Below are 16,505 nucleotides of genomic sequence, written 5' to 3'. Positions count from 1 at the left end.
GCTGGAACATTGAGGCTGCAGTGGGCTATGATCAACCCACTGCACTCCAGCCTGGGTGACAGAGCAAGACTCTGTCTCAAAAAATAAATAAACAAAAATAAAGAAAGACATAGCCTTTCTCTTACAGACATGGTCAGGCATCATAGAAATCTTATTGCAGAAGTTGCTCGCCCTTCACCCCTAAGCCTCACCTCTCTGTTTCAGGGGATCCAAGTTTGGGGAAGGAAAGTCTATGGGGCCATCATTTCTCCCTTGTGGCTCCTGCGCCCACAGCCATGGGCCCCTCACACTGGGGCTGGGTGCCTGAGCAGAGTCCCTGTCCAGCCCCCACCAAGCTCCAGCATCCTGGACACCTCACGCCATCCCTCCTGGACTTTGTGCTGGGGATGAGGTCAATTTGAGAGCCTCCCTGAGGTCTGGTCACTCCTGCACACCCTCCACACTGGGCAGAATGGTGCCCCCCAAAAGGCCCACATCCTAATCCCGGGACTGTGAATGGGCTACTTTTCATGGCAAAAGGGACATTGCCCATGTGACCAAGGGTCCTGCGATGGGAGACTCCCCGGCATCATGCAGGTGAACCCAATGGCATTACAAGGGCCCCTGTGAGAGGGAGGCGGGGGTCAGAGCAGATGTGGTGCAAAAGCAGTGGGCGTGGTGATGCCCCAACCTGGGACTAAGGCCCAGAACGTGGTGGCCTTCAGAAGCCGGGAAAGGCCAGGAGATGCATCTGCCCCCAGCCTCCAGAAGGAGCCAGCCCTGCTGACACTGTGGCTTTAACCCAGTGGGGCCCCATGGGACTTCTGACCCCCAGAACTCTAAAATAATAAATTGGCATTGTTTTGATCCTTCTGTGGCTGATATGTGTGATGAGGGGGTTTTCACACTCTTGCGTGGGACATGCAACATCTTTAGGACAGTGGCACATTACCTGTCTTACATGGGGGAAAAAAGAGGAAAAAATAAATACATTTGCATTGTTTTAAACCTCTAAGTTTGTGGTCACGTGTAACAGCAGAAACAGCAAACAGATGTGCCCTCCGAGGCTCCCCTACATGCCTGCGAAGCTCAGGGACGCTGGGAAGGGTCACCTTGGCCATCTGAGGGCAGGTGGTACATCAAGACCCTCCCTCCCTCATCACCCCCCTTCCTCCCCCATCACCATCCTCAATGGCACAGGGGCAACCCACGGTGAAGCAGCCGGAGAGGTAGACTGTGCTAATTCCCTGCAAGGCAGAGCTGTTCCTCCAGCCTTGGAATGCAGCCAGCCCCTGCACGGCGGCCTCAAGGGGACAGGACCCCCCCCCCCATGCTCTCTCTTTCCCCTCGCCCTGGCCCTGCCCCTCTGCTCCCTGACCCCCAGTCCCACTGCCTTGGGCCTCCCTTGAGCTCCCAGGACAGGTCAGCAAATTGCTATGTGTGCATGTTTTCTAGGGAGAGTCCACAACCATGGTCAGAGTCCCTCGAGTCCAAAAAGAGACAGAGCCACAGCCTCAAGTGGTTCCTTGGGCCCCGGGTTCTGAGCTGGAATTGGATTCCCTGAGCCAGCTCTTAGTCCATGGTGACAGGCATCTGCTGATGTAGCCTCCTCTTATCTTCCCCAGAAACCAGATTAGACGCGGCCAGCAAAAAAAATATTCTCAGCTGGCAAAACGCTTTCACTGGCCACCAAAGACCTCCTGTCCCTCCAGCCCACGGAGGGCATGGTGCTCCCAAATGGGCTCTGGGCCCTGTGCCCCACATTCCTGGAGTGAGCCTAGGCCTTGCGCTGCATCCATCGTCTGGGAGCATTGTGGGGTGTGGGTTTCCCCCCGTGTCCAGACCCTTGAGTCCTCAGGAGCAAGGACTGGCCTCTCTGGTTTCCCTTCACACAGCAGGTGCTGCATCAATGCCCGGGAACCGAGGCGTCCTGTGAGGCGACAGAGGCTGAGCTGGAGAAGGCTCACCTGAGACCTGCACAGATTCAGGTGTTATCACCGCCAAGGCCCAGCAAAGGAAGCGAGGCTGCCGTGGACACAACTCATGGCTCAAACTGGGGCGGCCTGAATGTTCCTTTGTGGGGCCCCAGGGCTGGTGGAGGGGGGTCTGTGCTCTTCCCCCTGATCTTTCGGCAGGTCCTGGCTCACCGGGGCTCAACCCCACCCTCCAACGCACCAGGTGTCACTGGGCACCTGCTCAGTGGAGCCTGTTGCTGTTCAGAGACTGAAAGTGGTGATGATGAGGCCAACACCGATGGCCATGGGACCAACATCAAGGTGAGGAAACCACCAAGGACTGCACCAGAGGGATACCCCTCCCTGCCACACACACACACACACACACACACACACACACACACACACACACACACACACAAGATCCTGTCCCCTGATTGGGGAGGTAAGGGAGAGCAGGCCCTGCAGTGACCTGTTGGCCATCTCTTATCCACCCAACATGGCCAAAGGTAGCCACGTTATCTCCCATTGCATGTCCTTTCCTCCATATCAGGACACAGTAGACATCCAGGTGCCTATAAAATAGACGTTTTTGGAGATAGCAGGCCCTTTGCGGGCTCTCTGGAAAGACTCTGTGAGAACAGTCCTGGTGAATGGAGAAGCCCTTAGCCACATGGTGTCAGGGGCCCCACCGCACCTCTGGCCTTTGGACAAAGTCAGCACCAGCCACTCCCACCCCACCCACCACTTTCGTGCGTTCTGCAGCTGTCACTCCCTGCCCGCCGGGGCGACCCGATGCTGGCCGGAGCCAGGGCAGGGGCAGGCACTCTTCAGCATTTCCACAGGAAACCCCAGACCCTGTCCCCGCAGCCTGGCCCTCAGACAACTGCTCCCACTCTCCCCCTGCCCATGGGAGCTCAGCCTCTGGGGCAAGAGGGGACCCTGTTTGCAACAATGCACCTAGGAAAAACCTTGGGGAAAATTCCAGGCCTGAGTCCTGAGTGTCCCCAGAGTCCACGGCTGGTGGCAGAGGGCCAAGATAGTGACAATGAGGATTTATACCCCAGCAATGAGGGGACAGTGACAAGGCAGCTTCTCTGCAGGTCCACACAGGAAAAGAAACCCACAGCACGGCTCCGTGCAGCAGGGGCTCTGAGTGACACTCGCAAGGCTGTGGCATCAGGCAGGGGACCCCCCACCACGGAGGGCATGGCTCACCAGAAGCCGGGAGAGGGTGGGTCCTGGGATCCCAACCCAAAGCAGGCAGTCAGGAACCGAGTGACCGCGGGTACCCTGGGGGTACAGGTCGGAGGGAGGAGAGTGTCTCCGAGGCCCCCTTGCCAACCCTCAATGCCAAGTCCAGCAAAGGTGGTTTTCTGGCACCAACTAGCAGGCACTGATCCCCCTCATATCCCCAACTCATGACCCAGCCACCTTTCCCAGGGGCTGAGTGGCTCTGAACAGGGGTGGAGCCGTGGGGCAGTCTGGGGCTGACACCCAGGAGGCGGTGGGGGAGGTGCCCTCTCAGGCCCTCGCTGCCCGGGGGAAAGGCCTCTGCATGCAAAGCACGCTGATGCCAGAGCCTTCAGCAGAGGAGGGGGAAATTGTTTATGTCTTGCCCTCCTTCTTACCATGGGCCTCCTGGGGGCTTCTGGCCCTGGGTGAGCAGTACGGACCCGGACCCGAGATGCCTCAGAGGGAAGCTTCTTGGGCAGGAGGACAGCACAGGCCATGGAGTCCCAGGGGGAGGGGGAGGGCTGTCCCACTGGGCCCCAGTGGGTCCTCTGCAGCAGGACAGTCTAGCCTGCCCCTGGCCATGCTGAGCCACATGGCTCTCCTCTCCGAGACCCTGTGGTGACAGGTAAGGGCACAGGGGTGGTGGGGCAGAGGCACTGTTGAAAAACCTGCCCAAGGGCCTGCCCTTGGCATGTCCTGGACCCACCTTCATCTTCCCTGAGGCTGTCTGAGTGCTTTCCTGGGTAGTCTGTCCTCAGTGGGAACGCAGCAAGCCTCCTCCTTGTGCCTGGCACAGCCCTACATGCTGGGGGAGGGGACACTAATGATCATCCCCAGCTCACAGGCACAGGAGGGAGGCCTGGGGCAGGGGTAGCCCAGGGTCATGGCTGAGCCACTGAGAAAAGCTCAGGCCCCCAACCCCCTCAGCTCTTCCTCCCCGGGGTTCCTAACCACGGCCCGACCTCCCTGGTCCAGTGAATGTCCCACTCCACATTGTGTGCTCCCCACTGGGTTCCTCCAAGGTTCTCAGAGTCCAAGCCTGGTGATCACCAACAAAAATCTCTGCAAACAGCAGATTCCTACACAGATGGCCCTGCCTTATTAGGATGGCTCCACCGACGGGCCCCGACTCCACGATGGTAAGAATGTGGCCAGAACTCAGCAGCAACGGCACTTAAGTTCCACACAACCCATGTTCACTTTCAGTACAGTATTCGACAAATTGCACAAGAAAATCAACACCTGATTAGAAAACTAGCTTCGTGAGCTGGGGACAGTGGTTCACGCCTGTAATCCCAGCATTTTAGGAGACCAAAGCAGGAGGATGGCTTGAGCCCAGGAGTTCAAGACCAGCCTTGGCAACATGGCGAGACCCCATTTCTACAAAACAAAACAAACCTTTTTTTATATTAACCAGGGGTGGTGGCACATACCTGTTGTCCCAGCTTCTTGGGTTGCTGAGGTAGGAGGATCATTTAAGCCCAGGAGTTTGAAGCTGCAGTGAGCTATAATCACACCACTGCACTCTAGCCTGGGCAGCAGAGTGAGAGTCTGCCTAAAAAAAAAAAAAAAGCAGGCTTTGTGTGAGCTGATTTTGCCTACCTAGAGGCTAATGGGAGTGTCCTGAGCACATCTGAGGTCAGCTGGGCTGAGCTGGCAGGGCGGTTAGGCATACTAAATGCCTTTTTTTTGTGTGTGTGTGATACAGTCTCACTATGTTGCCCAGGCTGGAGTGCAGTGGTGCCATCTCGGCTCACTGCAACCTCCGCCTCCTGGGTTCAAGTGATTCTCATGCCTCAGCCTCACGAGTAGCTGGGACTACAGTCGCCTGCCATCATGCCCAGCTAATTTTTGTATTTTTAGTAGAGACAGGGTTTCACCATATTGGTCAGGCTGGTCTCAAACTCCTGGCCTCAGGTGATCCACCCTTCTCAGCCTCCCAAAATGCTGGGATTACAGGCATGAGCCACCACGCCTGGCCTGTTGCCACATTTTTGCTTTTGTGAATAAGCTGCTATGAACACCTGTGTGCAAGTATCTCTTTGAGACCCTGCTTCCAATTCTCTTGGGCGTATACCCAGGAGTGGTATACATGAATAAACAAGGGACACGCCAGGCATGCCTGTAATCCCAACATTTTGAGAGGCTGAGGCAGGAGGATCCCTTGAACCTAGGAGTACAAGACCAGCCTGAGCAACATAGGGAGACCCTGTCTCTATGAATACATTTTAAAAATTAGCTCGGCGTGGTGGCACACACCTGTGGTCTCAGCTACTCAGGAGGCTGAGATGGGAGGATGGCTTGAGCCCAGGAGGTCGAGGCTACACAGTGAGCCATGATCTCACCACTGTACTCCAGCCTGGGTGACAGAGTGAGATCCTGTCTCAAAAAATAAATGTAAAAAAAAACACAGGACAGGCCGGGCACGGTGGCTCATGCCTGTAATCCCAGCAATTTGGGAGTCCGTGGCGGGTGGATCACGAGATCAGGAGATCATGACCATCCTGGCTAACATGGTGAAGCCCCATCTCTACTAAAAATACAAAAAAATTAGCCGGGTGTGGTGGCAGGCATCTGTAGTGCCAGCTACTCAGGAGGCTGAGGCAGGAGAATGGCATGAACCCGGGAGGTGGAGCTGGCAGTGAGCCAAGATCGTGCCACTGCATTCTAGCCTGGGCGACTGAGTGAGACTCCATCTCAAAAAAACAAAAACAAAAAACCAGGACACAGGATGGTCACAGAGGGGCATAGACTCACACCCAGAAATTCTAGGTGTGAGCACAGAGGCTCCCAGAGAGGAGGAAGGTGGGTCGTCAAGCATATGGGTATTTTATGGGTTGAAGCGTGGTCCCCCAAAAGGATATGACCCTGTCCTAATTCCCAGAATGTGTGAATACGGCCTTTTTTGGATGGAGGGCCTTTGCAGATGGAATTAAGTGAAGGATGAGGAGATGAGGTCATCCTGGGTTATTCAGGCAGGCCCTACATCCAAGGGCTGGTGTCCTTATAGGAGTCATAGGGACAGACACAGAGAAGGCCTCTTGAGAATGGTGGCTGAGCAGGAGGGATGCAGCCACAAGCCAAGGATGACCAGGCCACCAGAATGCATGACTGCTGCTTGAAGCCACTCAGTTTGTGGTCATTCATTACATCAGCTAAGCCAGGTCTGCACATACCTGCAGAGCAGGAACTCTGGAGGAGAAGCCAGACCCAAAAAGGGACAGTTTCCCCTCTGGCCAGGACCTCACCCCATCAACCCAGCTGCCCACGAGGCTGCTGCGCCAACATCCCAGGCCTACAGCTGCCAGCCTGCCCTGGGCTCAGCCAAAGGAAGAGGGAGCTGTGAACAAGTCAGCCCTGGGCCCCTTCAGGGAGCCAATGACCCCCTCCCTTCCTCCCTCATGCATTCACCCCTTCATTTGTTCATTCAGCCATCCATTCATCACTCCTTCCGTAAACAGGCCTGGCACCTCCCACGCGCCTAGATATGAATGCACTATCAATGTGTCCCTTTCAGGGGCCCACAGCAGGCAGGTAAGCACACCCACAAATTCATAACTCCAGAGGGGACAGGAGGCCCAACAGAAGAATCACAAGAGAAGCCACAAGGGCCTCAGCTCTGCCTGGGGCAACAGGGAGAAGCCCCCTAGACTGGTGTCTGGAGGCCCACCCTGGACTGATGCAGAGGCTTTCCTGATGGGCAAAGAAGGAGGCCTCCCTCTGGCTTGTGAAGGAGATGGTGGAACGGAGAGCTGGAGGTGGGATCCTGGGTTTTGTCCTCCAGGCGATAGACACAGGGAGGGTGAGAACAGGCTCACCTTTATCAAACTTTGGTGGAAAATTGAAACTGTATTCCAGGAGAAGGACCAAGAAAGTCTGATGCTGGCCATGTTCAGGCTGTGCTGCTCTGAGATACCGGGGCAGGCGGGCTTGGCAAGGTGGCCCCCATCCTCTCTCTCCCCATGTCCCCATGATCCTGCTCCTGCTCCTGCTCCATCTCTCCCCACTCCCAGCTCCTCAGTGGCCAAGTCTGGTGTCCTTCAAGAAGTGGCTGAAACCTCTAAAGGAACTTCACCCTGCAGGGCAGGCCCTGCCCAAGGACATCTCCACCACCCAGAGTCCAGGTCTGGCCCTCGCCACCCCACCCCCATCCCAGAGTCTGGAATGATGCAGCCCCCAGCTCCTGGGGCCCCCACATGTAGCCTCTGCTCCCAGCAAACCAGCAAGGGGGGCCTGGGGAGAGGGAGGGGCTAAGAGGGAGGGGAGCGCCTGGCCGTCCCCAGAGAGTACAGCTAACCCACAGCACATAATCCTGTTAAAAAATTAATCCTCATTTAGCCAGGAGGCAAGGCGGCCGCTGAGATAAAGCCCCTGAGAAGTAATAAAAGGCAACAGCAATTGATAAAGTGGTGAGGCCACTCATAGAACCCTGCTGCAGTCAAGGTCAGGCAGGTCCCAGGAATCGGAGAGCAAGCACCGCCAGGTGGGGGTGGGGGGCGTTGCCTTACAAGCCCCAGCCCCTGCAGAGGGAGACCACCTTGGGCAAGAGAGCTGATGCTGATGGTGGAGAGAGGCAGAAAGGAGGGAGGCTGCCTTTCTCAGCTCCTCCCTGCTCGGCCTTACTGGATGGCTGTGGCCCTTTGGGAAGGAATCACCATCCTTGGTCCTTGTCTCTCTCCTAACATCATGGCTGTGAAAGATCACAACCCTCTTGGGGCCCAGCCGGTCCCAGAGTAGACCTGGTGAGGCTGGGCCCGTCTAGCATGGCTCCTGGTGGCCCCTGCTGTCCCCCACACACTTGTCCCAGGGATAGGAGGATGGAGAGCCCACCCCAGCCCCCACACCAGGGACTCACCTGGAATCCTCCCAGATGGCAGGTGTGGTCACCACTGCATCTGGCATCTGCCTGCTGGGGAAGACTCATTGCCATGTCCTCATGGGGACGTTCCACTCCAGCCAAATTGCATAACCAGGCCATTCCTCCTTCAGGGTCCCCAAAAGCCAATAATGGTCCCCAAAAAAGGGCACTGGACTGGATGCAGGAGAGACCCACTGAGACCCAATATTGTCACCACTAGTTATGCTGGAAAATCAGGGGAGGGGGCTCGATGCCTCTGCTACTCCAACAGTGGCGACAACCCACAGGTGTAAGTGCCCAGCTTCCAAGCCCACACCCCTCACCAGGGCATCAAGGGCTCCCTGGAAGCAGCAGTCTGGGGCTGCACGCTGGCCAGAGAAGGAAGGGAGTGATTCCCATTATTGTATCACTTCAACTGCTGCCTGGAGACTAAGGAGAAGCAAGGAGACCGGTCAGAAGGCAGTTGCAATGGTCCTGACCATGCTAACTTCACCCATGTTTTCTTTCATTTATGCACTGAAGAATCATTTATTAAACACTTACTGTGTGCCAGGCATCAGACTAGGAGCTCGGGATACAGTGTTGCTCACAGCCTTGTAGGAGAGACACATAAACAATTGCAATAGAATTCCTTGTATCAGGTTATTAACGAGAACAGGAAGTTAGCGGCAAAGCTGACCTTGTGGAGGACAATGCCTGCCTTATGGCCCTCGGCCACCAGCTGAGACACCAGCAGGCCTGGGCAGGCCAACCCCTGGCCCAGAGGCTGGGTCCCTAGGGCCCGAGCCCCCTACATGGCTCATCTGCATGGGGCAGTCTCTACCTGTGCAAGCGTCAAATCCACCCGGTCCCCAGGCCAAGGAGGCCTCTGGATCTGGCTGGTTGACTTGGCTGGCTTGGCTGGCTGGCTGTCCGGTTGGCTTGGCTGGCTTGGCCGGCCGGGTGGCTTGGCTGGCTTGGCTGGCCGGGTGGCTTGGTCGGCTGGCTGGCTGGCTTGGCTGGCTTGGCTGGCTTGGCTGGCTTGGCTGGCTGGCTGGCTTGGCTGGCTTGGCTGGCTTGGCTGGCTGGCTGACTGGGTGGCTTGGCTGGCTTGGTTGGCTGGGTGGCTTGGCTGGCTTGGCTGGCTGGCTGGCTGGGTGGCTTGGCTGGCTTGGCTGGCTGGCTGGCTTAGCTGGTTGGCTCGCTGGGTGGCTTGGCTGGCTTGGCTGGCTGGCTGGCTTGTGTGGTTTGGCCAACTGGCTGGCTTGGCCAGCTGGCTGGCTTGGCTGGCTTGGCTAGCTGGGTGGCTGGCTGGCTTGGCTGGCTGGGTGGCTTGGCTGGCTTGGCTGGCTGGGTGGCTTGGCTGGCTTGGCTGGCTGGGTGGCTTGGCTGGCTTGTGTGGCTTGGCTGGCTGGCTGGCTTGGTTGGCTGGCTGGCTGGCTGGCTTGGCTGGCTGGCTGGCTTGGCTGGCTGGCTTCACTGGCTGGCTTGCTGGCTGGCTGGCTTCACGGGCTGGCTTGCTGGCTGGCTTGGCTGGCTTGGCTGGCTTTGCTGGCTGGCTGGCTGGGCTGGCTTGGCTTGGCTTGCTGGCTGGCTTGCCTGGCTTGGCTGGCCGGCTGGCTGGGCTGGCTTGGCTGGCTTGGCTAGCTGGCTTCTTTGGCTGGCCCTGCTGGCTTGGCTCGCTTGGCTGGCTGGCTTGGCTGGCTTAGCTGGCTGGCTGGCTTCGCTGGCTTGGCTGGCTTTGCTCGCTGGGTGGTTTGGCTGGCTTGAGTGGCTGGCTGGCTTGGCTGGCTTAGGTGGCTGGCGGGCTAGGCTGACTTGGGTGACTGGCTGGTTTGGCTGGCTTGGGTGACTGGCTTGCTGGCTTGGCTGGCTTGGCTCACTGGCTTCTTTTGCTGGCTTGGCTGGCTTGGCTGGGTTGGCTGTCTGGCTGGCTGGGTGGCTTGGCTGGCTTGCCTGGCTTGGCTGGCTGGCTGGCTGGCTGGCTGGCTGGCTTGTCTGGCTTGGCTGGCTGGCTGGCTGGGTGGCTTGGCTGGCTTGGGTGGCTGGCTGGCTTGGCTGGCTTGGCTGGCTTGGCTGGCTGTCTGGCTGGGTGGCTTGGCTGGCTTGCCTGGCTGGGTGGCTTGGCTGGCTTGGCTTGCTGGTTGGCTTGGCTGGCTTGGCTGGCTTGGCTTGCCTGGCTGTCTTGGCTGGATTGGCTGGCTGTCTGGCTTGGTCGGCTTGGCTGGCTGGCTTGCTTGGCCTGCTTGGTTGGCTGGCTGGCTTGGATGGCTTGGCTTGCTGGCTGGCTTGGCCGGCTTGGTTGGCTGGCTGGCTTGGATGGCTTGGCTTGCTGGCTGGCTTGGCTGGCTTGGCTGGCAGGCTTTCTCGGCTGGCTTGGCTGGCTTGGCTGGAAGGGTGGCTTGGCTGGCTTGGCTGGCTGGGTGGCTGGGCTGGCTTGGCTGGCTGGGTGGCTTGGCTGGCTTGGCTGGCTGGCTGGCTTGGCTGGCTGGCTCACGTGGCTGGCTGCCTGGCTTGGCTGGCTTGGCTGTCTGGCTGGCTTGGGTGGCTTGGCTGGCTTGGCTGGCTGGCTGGCTGGCTGGCCTGGCTGGCTGGGTGGCTGGCTGGCTTGGTTGGCTGGGTGGCTTTGCTGGCTTGGCTGTTTGGGCGGCTTGGCTGCCTTGGGTGGCTGGGTGGCTTGGCTGGCTTGGCTGGCTTGGCTGGCCGGCTGGCTTGGCTGGCTTGGCTGGCTTGGCTGGCTTGGCTGGCCGGCTGGCTTGGCTGGCCGTCTGGCTTGGCTGGCTTGGCTGGCTGCTTGGCTTGGCTGGCTTGGCTGGATGGCTGGCTGGCTTGCTTGGCTGGCCGTCTGGCTTGGCTGGCTTAGGTGGCTGGCTGGCTTGGCTGGCTTGGGTGGGTCGCTGGCTTGGCTGGTTTGGGAGGCCGGCTGGCTTGGCCCAAGGGTGGGGAAGGCTTGGGCTGGCTTGGCAGGCCTTTGCATGGACCATGTTCTCACCCAGAATGGTGCCTGCGTTTCTACAGGCTGGAGTGCAGTAGTGCAATCTTGGCTCACTGCAACCTCCACCTGCCGGGTTCAAGCGATCCTCCTGCCTGGGCCTCCCAAGTAGCTGGGATTACAGGCATGTGCCACCACGCCCAGCTAATTTTTTTCTATATTTAGTAGAGATGGGGTTTCACCATGTTGGCCAGGCTGGTCTTTTTTTTTTTTCTTTTTTTCTTTTTCTGAGATAGAGTCTCGCTCTGTTGCCCAGGCTGGAGTGCAGTGGTGCAATCTTGGTTCACTGCAACGTCCACCTCCCGGGTTCAAGCGATCCTCCTACCTGGGCCTCCCAAGTAGCTGGGATTACAGGCGTGTGCCACCATGCCCAGCTAATTTCTTTGTATATTTAGTACTGACGGGGTTTCAGCATGTTGGCCAGGCTGGTCTTTTTTTTTTTTTTTTTTTTCCTGAGATGGAGTCTCGCTCTGTTGCCCAGGTTGGAGTGTAGTGGCTGGAGTGCAGTGGTGCAATCTTGGTTCACTGCAACCTCCACCTCGAGGGTTCAAGTGATCCTCCTGCCTGGGCCTCCCAAGTAGCTGGGATTACAAGTGTGTGCCACCACACCCAACTAATATTTTTGTATATTTAGTAGACACGGTGTTTCACCATGTTGGCCAGGCTGTTTTTTTTTTTTTTTTTTTTTTTTTTCTGAGATGGAGTCTCGCTCTGTTGCCCAGGCTGGAGTGCAGTAGTGAAATCTTGGTTCGCTGCAACCTCCACCTCCCAGGTTCAAGCTATCCTCCTGCCTGGGCCTCCTGAGTAGCTGGGATTACAGGCGTTTGCCACGACGCCCAGCTGATTGTTTTGTATATTTAGTAGAGACGGAGTTTCACCATGTTGGCCAGGCTGGTCTTTTTTTTTTTTTTTTTTTTTTTGAGATGGAGTCTCGCTCTCTTGCCCAGGCTGGAGTGCTTCTTTTCTCTCTTCTTTCTCTTTCTTTCTTTCTTTTTCTTTTTCTTTTTCTTTTTTTTTTTTTTTGAGATGGAGTCTTGCTCTGTCGCCTAGGCTGTAGTGCAGTGACACAATCTCGGCTCCCTGCAACCTCTGCCTCCTGGGTTCAGGCGATTCTCCTGCCTCAGCCTCCCAACTAGCTGGGATTACAGGCACACACCACCATGCCCAGCTAATTTTTGTATTTTTAGTAGAGATGGGGTTTCACCATGTTGGTCAGGCTGGTCTCAAACTCCTGACCTCGTGCAATCCCTCCTGGGATTACAGGCATGAGCCACCGTGCACAGCTTTTTTTCTTTTTTTTTTTTTAAAGAGGTCTTGCTCTGTTGCCCATCCTGGAGTGCAGTAGCATGATCATGGTTCACTGCAGCCTGAAACTCTGGGGCTCAAGTGATCCTCCTGTCAGCCTCCTGAGTAGCTGGGACTATAGGCATGCACCTCCATGCCTGACTAATTTTTATTTTTTTTTTTTGAGACAGAGTCTTGCTCTGTTACCCAGTTTGGAGTGCAGTAGCACAGTCTTGGCTTACTGCAACCTCCACCTCCGGGGTTCAGGTGATTCTTGTGCCTCAGCCTCCTGGGTAGCTGGAATTACAGACATACACCATTAGGCCTGGCTAATTTTTGTATTTTTAGTAGAAATGGGGTTTTGCCATGTTGGCCAGGCTGGTTTCGAACTCCCAACCTCAGGTGATCTGCCCGCCTCAGCCTCCCAAAGTGCTGGGATTACAGGTGTGAGCACCCACCCTCATGCCTGGCTAATTCAAAAACATTTTTCTTTTTTTTTTTTTTTGAGACTGTGTTTTTGCTCTTGTCACCCAGGCTTGTGCGCAATGGCATGATCTCAGCTCATTACAATCTCCACCTCCGGGTTCAAGCAATTCTCCTGCCTCAGCCTCGTAAGTAGCTGCGATTATAGGCACCCGCCACCATGCCTGATAATTTTTTTTTTTTTTTTGAGACAGAGTCTCGCTGTGTTGCCAGTGGCGTGATTTCGGCTCACTGCAACCTCTGCCTCCCAGGTTCAAACAATTCTCGTGCCTCAGCCTCCCGAGTTGCTGGGACTACAGGCATATGCCACTACACCCAACTAATTTTTGTGTTTTTAGTAGAGATGGTGTTTCACCATGTTGGCCAGGATGGTCTTGATCTCTTGACCTCGTGATCCGCCTGCTTCGGCCTCCCAAACTGCTGGGATTACAGGCGTGAGCCACTGCACCTGGCCTAAAAATTTTTTGTAGAGATGGGGGTCTCCTTATGTTGTCCAGACTGGTCTTGAACTCTCAGGCTCAAGTGATCTTCCTGCCTCAACCTCCCAGTGTGCTGGGATTACAGGTGTGAGCCACTGCCCCCCACCATTTTTCATTTTCTTGGAGTGTGTGTGTGTTTCCATGTGTGTGTGTGTATGTTTTAAGGGATAAAAATAGCCCATCTGGGACTCCTTTTGGGGTGTGAGTACTAATGCATCATTGTTTATATTAAATCTATGTCAAACTGGACATTTTCTCATATTTTATGTTGTTTTTGACATATTTAAGGGAGGGCTTGCTGGCTGGAAAGAGACTTCTACTTTTAGGGCTAGGTAATTTCTAGAGACAGTGAACAACTTGTCAGTGAGCCCACCTTTTATACACAAACCAATGAATTTCAAGTCCATACCCTCAACCTCCTTTTTCCAATTCTCATACACCCTGCCCTAAATCAATCTAGGGCCAGGTACCAGGCAACTAGGAACAGCCCCTATTCCCCAAAGCTCTCTGGAATGATTCAAACTAGGCAGTCCTAAACTGTTTACCACACCCTGCCTTGCCTTCCTGTGGAAAACAAAATAAACCTGTGGCTATGCCTTCTTACTCCTTTCTGCCTCTCGACTGACTGACGCCAGTGCTTCTCCTTGTGGCCCTGCCTGGCATGCTATACCTCTGATTTTTAGGGAACTGTAAGTCACGTAAACTTTTCTTTCAATGGCATTGACCTCTCTGTGTTGTCATTTAGTCACTTTTATAAATTAAAACCTGGGCACAGGCTAGGCACAGTGGCTCACGCCTGTAATCCCAGCGCTTTGGGAGGCTGAGGCAGGCAGATCACCTGAGGTCAGGAGTTTGAAACCAGCCTGGCCAACATGGTGAAACCTCGTCTCTACTAAAAATACAAAAATTAGCTGGGTGTGGTGGCTCACACCTGTAGTCGCAGCTACTCCGGAGGCTGAGGCAGGAGAATCGCTTAAACCTGGGAGGTGGAGGTTGTAGCGAGTGGAGATTGTGGAGACAGAGCAGGACCCTGTCTCAAAAAAAAAAAAAAAAAAACCCAAAAACCAAAAAAATCCTGGGCAGAAATTAACTCAGAGATTCTGAGCCAGAACTACCTAATTAAGCCATTCCCAATACCTGACCCACAGAAAGTCTGAGATAGTAATCCCAGCCTTCCAAAGTGCTGGGATTACAGGCATGAGCCATTGTGCAAAGCCAGAATGCAGCAATTCTAAGATACCCTAGAGCACATTTATTCTGTTATCTCTGTACTTCATAGATGGGAATCTAAGGCCCAAGGGTGGGGAAGGCACAGCCTAGAATAATACACGAGACCAGTGGCAGAGTGGAGATTACAATCCAGAACTTTGAACTTTCCCTTTCTCCAGGCTGTGAGGAAGGCATTGTGGATTCCCTTGGACCGCCCAAACATTTCCTTTCAGGAGGAGGCGATTCTTGACCCAGTGCTGCTACCAGCTCCCCCTGGGTCAGGAAGCTCTGCCTGCCCAGGATTTCCTGTGTGTGGGAAAGAAACAGGATGAGTAGATAAATCCTCCAAGGCTTTTTTTTCCCAAGTGCGTGAGGCCCTCTCCCTGGTAAGTCTGCAGCAGTTCTAGCCAAGATGACCAACCTATCAACATGTATTTTGTGTGTTTCTAGACAGTAATAAAAAGAATGATTGGCAAGGCACAGTGGCTCTCACCTGTGACCTCGGTATTTTGGAAGGCCAAGGTGGGCTGATCGCTTGAGCCCAGGAGTTTGAGACCAGTGTGGACAACACAGTGAGACCCCGTCTCTACAAAAAATACAAAAAATTAGCCAGGTGTGGTGGCACATGCCTGTAGTCCCAGGTACTTGAAAGGCTGAGATGGGAGGATTGCTTTAGCCCGGGAAGTTGAGGCTTCAGTGAGCCGAGATCGCACCACTGCACTCCAGCCTGGACAACAGAGTGAGACCCTGTCTCAAAAAAAAAAAAAAAAAAAAAAAGAATGATTGCGGGTGCATGAAGCACAAGACAGGAGGAAGGGGATAAGAGTCCATGTCACCATCCCTTGTCCCTGCCCTTGTGGAGCTGCCTTTGTTTGGGTCCTCCCAGAAGCAGGTCTTAAGACAAGTATTGAAGTTCAAGTAATCTGTCTGGGAGGTGATCCCAGGGAATCCCCTGCAGGGGAGTGGGGAGGTGAGATGGGAAAAGGAAAGCAGCCAATAAATTCAATAAATGAATTGAAAGCACACTTTGATAGGCAACTGGAGTTCAACCCCACTAGGGAAAGCTCAGAGACAGTCATCCCAACCAAGGAGCAAGGCAGCTGGAGTATCTAGCCACCAACTTCTCATCCTTCACTGGTTGAGGGCTGCTTCTGGAACTCAGCCCTCCCGCTTGCCCGAGGACAGGCCCAAGTGTGCTCCTGAGGTCAGAACAACACAGTGAAGCAGTTACATTCACAGTAAGAAGCCTTTGATGGGTACAGGTATCATCAGGGGCGTATGGGCGGTATCTGCTCCAGAGGCTGACCACTAATGAGTTTTCCACCCACAGGAAAAGGCAGAAAGAGGCCCAGGAGACATGCCTTCCCCTCCCTGGGTGGGGTTATGGAGGGAGTGTGCAGTGCATGGTGGGACTTTTGCCTGTCCGTGCCCCCATCACCCCTTTCTTCTCATTTTGAGGAACCACCTTACCCCACTGTGGTCCACATCCTCCTCTTCAACACTGTACTAGACCACATTTCCCAGCCTCCCTTGCTGTTAGGGGAGCCATGTGACTGATTCCAGCCAATGAAATGTGAGCAGAAGGGACATGTGCCGTTTTCAGGCTTGGTCCATAAATACCAACCACTCGCTTCCTTTCGCTTTTTCTCTCTTTTTAATTTTTTTTGAGACAGGGTCCCACTCTGTTACCCAGGCTGGAGTGCAGTGGCGTGATCATGGCTCACTGCAGCCTTCACCTCCTGGGCTCAAGTGATCATCCCAGGTTCAAGGAATCCTCCAGCCTCAGCCTCTTGAGTAGTTAGGACAACAGGTATACACCACCACACCTGGCTAATATTTTTATTCTTTATTTTTTTTGTAGAGACAAGGTCCCACTATGTTTCTTAGGCTGATCTTGAACTCCTGTGCTCCAGCAATCCTCCTGCCTTGGCCTTCCAAATATTTGGGATTATAAGTGTGAGCCACTGTGTCTGTCTCACTTTTTGGAATGTCTTCAATGGTGCTTTGGAGGAAGTCAACATCATGTGAGTGACTACACAAATCACTATTGT

General features: G+C 54.9%; 1 pseudogene; it reads left to right on the top strand.

The window, feature by feature from the left end:
- The first annotated feature begins 845 nt into the window (after window positions 1-845).
- LOC115933336 (uncharacterized) lies at window positions 846-941 on the top strand (annotated as a pseudogene).
- The last annotated feature ends 15,564 nt before the right edge of the window (window positions 942-16,505 follow it).

The sequence above is a fragment of the Gorilla gorilla genome, chromosome 13, assembly GCF_029281585.2.
Source record: "Gorilla gorilla gorilla isolate KB3781 chromosome 13, NHGRI_mGorGor1-v2.1_pri, whole genome shotgun sequence".
Classification (NCBI taxonomy): domain Eukaryota; kingdom Metazoa; phylum Chordata; class Mammalia; order Primates; family Hominidae; genus Gorilla; species Gorilla gorilla.
Note: the sequence above shows the minus strand (reverse complement) of the source record. Positions and strands in the feature narration are given on the sequence as shown.